This window comes from Homarus americanus, unplaced genomic scaffold, assembly GCF_018991925.1.
Source record: "Homarus americanus isolate GMGI-L3 unplaced genomic scaffold, GMGI_Hamer_2.0 scaffold12006, whole genome shotgun sequence".
Lineage (NCBI taxonomy): Eukaryota > Metazoa > Arthropoda > Malacostraca > Decapoda > Nephropidae > Homarus > Homarus americanus.
Genome location: NW_024728678.1, coordinates 25001 through 28179, shown reverse-complemented (window position 1 = coordinate 28179; position 3179 = coordinate 25001). Strand labels below are relative to the sequence as shown.

At 45.1% G+C, this 3179-nt stretch overlaps 1 protein-coding gene across 1 annotated transcript in view; it reads left to right on the top strand.

Moving 5' to 3' along the window:
* The first annotated feature begins 584 nt into the window (after positions 1–584).
* LOC121866178 overlaps positions 585–3179 on the top strand; it is a 6514-nt gene continuing 3919 nt past the window's right edge. The window contains exon 1 of the mRNA XM_042365782.1: positions 585–738. The gene's annotated coding sequence lies outside the window, so the exon portion shown is untranslated. The remainder of the gene's footprint in view (positions 739–3179) is intronic.

Here is a 3179-nt window from a genome sequence, read left to right as displayed (position 1 = left end):
TTATTATCATCATCATCATTATCATTATTACACAAGAGCTGTGATCCGGTGACACACACACACATTATATTTTATATTATATTTTACCTGAACCAAATTTTCCTTGAAGTTTAATAATTGGGGAATTACTTACAAATTGCCGTATAATCGTTTCGTGAATAATAGCTGAATTATATAGAAATAGATGACTAATTGATATATAATCGTTTGTAATAACTAATAATTCCTTCAACTAATAACTGGATTATTTAATATTAAAATCTTCCCTAAATAAATAGTAACAAGTATATAAAATAGCAATACCTGGCAACTGCTTCTTGATCAATATTTACCTATTTCACGATTATTAACACATCATTTACATAAAGATTGAACTATAAATAATAAAATTAATAATATGTATATAAATTATCAATTATATATATCAATTATCAACAATAAATGTGAAGAAAGGTAATAAAATGTAAAAATTGAGGTATCTGGAAGGCACATGTGGCAACTCATCAGCATGTTGGGACGAGTCGGGAAATTTGCTCTAGTAGTGACTCAGACGTTGGTGAGAGGGTGTCTCTTGCCTGCTCCTCATACGTTCACTGAAACCTCCCTTCCTGCTGTTCCTGTTGAGAGCTGTTCCTGTTGAGAGCTGTTCCTGTTGAGAGCCGTTCCTGTTGAGAGCTGTTCCTGTTGTGAGCTGTTAAAGTTGACAGCCGTTCCTGTTAAAATATTTTACGTCTTTTCGTAAGTAAATTCCGTTTGTTTACATATTTCTTTTAGCTAATTACTGGTTCCATTTGGGTTAGGTTAAGTTAGGATCATTTTAAGTTAGATTAGGTTAAGTTAGGTTCACTTTAAGTTAGGTTAGGGTCATTTTAAGTTAGGTTAGATTAAGTTACGGTCATTTTAAGCTAGATTGGGTTGTTACGGTCATTTTAAATTAGATTAGGTCAGGTTAGACTAAGTTAGGGTCATTTGGTTAGATTAGATTAAGTTAGGTCCATTTTAAGCTAGATTAGGTTAAGTTACGGTCATTTTAAGCTAGATTGGGTTGTTACGGTCATTTTAAATTAGATTAGGTCAGGTTAGACTAAGTTAGGTCATTTTAAGTTAGATTAGATTAAGTTAGGGTCATTTTAAGTTAGGTTAAGATAGGTTCCTTTGTTATAGTGTGTAAAGAGATTAACTGAGTATTGTTATGATGATAATGGCGGTAACACACACAGAGATACGATGTCCCTGGCTGTCTCTGTCTGTCTCTGTCTGTCTGTGCCTGTCTGTGCCTGTCTGTCTGTGTGTCTGTCTGTCTGTCTGTGCCTCTGTCTGTCTGTGTGTCTGTCTGTCTGTGCCTGTCTGTGTGGTGTCTGTCTGTCTCTGTCTGTCTGTCTGTCTGTCTGTCTGTGTCTCTGTCTGTCTGTCTGTCTGTGCCTGTCTGTGTGTGTCTGTCTGTCCATCTTTGTATCGTAGGAAAATACTAGTACAATAATATACCAAGGTGGGTGGGGTGGGTTTGGTGGGCAGGGTGGGCTGGGTATGGTCGGTATAGTGGGCAGGTGGCTGGGTATGGGTCGGTATAGTGGCAGGGTGGGCTGGGTATGGTCGGTATAGTGGGCAGGGTGGGCTGGCAGTGGTCGGTATAGTGGGCAGGTGCTGTGTATGGTCGGTATAGTGGGTTGGTATGGTCGGTATAGTGGGCTGGGTGGGCAGGGTGGGCTGGGTATGGTCGGTATAGTGGGCAGGGTGGGCTGTGTATGGTCGGTATAGTGGGCTGGGTATGGTCGGTATAGTGGGCTGGTGGCAGGGTGGGCTGGGCATGGTCGGTATAGGGCAGGGTGGGCTGGGCATGGTCTGTATAGTGGGCAGGGGGGGCTGGGTATGGTCGGTATAGTGGGCTGGGTGGGCTGGGTATGGTCGGTATAGTGGGCAGGGTGGGCTGGATGGTCGGTATAGTGGGCAGGTGGGCTGGTATGGTCTGTATAGTGGCAGGGTGGGCTGGGTATGGTCGGTAAGTGGGCTGGGTGGGCTGGGTATAATGGTATAGTGGGCGGGTGGGCTGGGTATGGTCGGTATAGTGGGCAGGGTGGGCTGGGTATGGTCGGTATAGTGGGCAGGTGGGCTGGGTATGGTCGGTATAGTGGGCAGGGTGGGCTGGGTATGGTCGGTATAGTGGGCAGGGTGGGCTGGGTATGGTCGGTATAGTGGGCAGGGTGGGCTGTGTATGGTCGGTATAGTGGGCTGTATATGGGCTGGGTATGGTCGGTAGTGGGCAGGGTGGGCTGTGTATGGTCGGTATAGTGGGCTGGGATAGTGGGCTGGGTATGGTCGGTATAGTGGGCAGGGTGGGCTGGTTGTGGTCGGTATAGTGGGCAGGGTGGCTGGGTATGGTCGGTATAGTGGGCAGGGTGGGCTGTGTATGGTCGGTATAGTGGGCTGGATGTGGGCAGGTATGGTCGGTATAGTGGGCAGGGTGGGCTGTGTATGGTCGGTATAGTGGGCTGGGTATAGTGGCAGGGTATGGTCGGTATAGTGGGCAGGGTGGGCTGTGTATGTCGGTATAGTGGGCTGGGTATAGTGGCAGGGTATGGTCGGTAGTGGTGGTGGGCTGTGTATGGTCGGTATAGTGGGGGTATGGTCGTATTAAAGGAAGGAAGTGATGGCCGCTCTCATAGACTGGCTGACTGGTAGTGACTGTTTCTTCCTCTTCCTGTCGTTTATGTGGGTGTTTGACTGTATGACTGTTTAACTGTATGACTGTTTAACTGTATGACTGTTTGACTGTATAACTGTTTGACTGTATGACTGTTTGACTGTTTGACTGTATGACTGTTTAACTGTATGACTGTTTGACTGTTTAACTGTATGACTGTTTGACTGTATGACTGTTTGACTGTATGACTGAACTAATAAGCCTGAGAGAGCGAGAGCATAAGAATGGAGGAAACTAGAGCGGGCCATACTGGGCAGTCCACCCAGCCCCTATTGCTCATATAAACATCCAACCTAACACTAACCTAACACTAACCTAACACTAACACTAACCTAACCTAACACTAACACTAACCTAACACTAACCTAACACTAACACTAACCTAACACTAACACTAACCTAACACTAACACTAACCTAACCTAACACTAACCTAACACTAACCTAACACTAACACTAACCTAACACTAACCTAACAC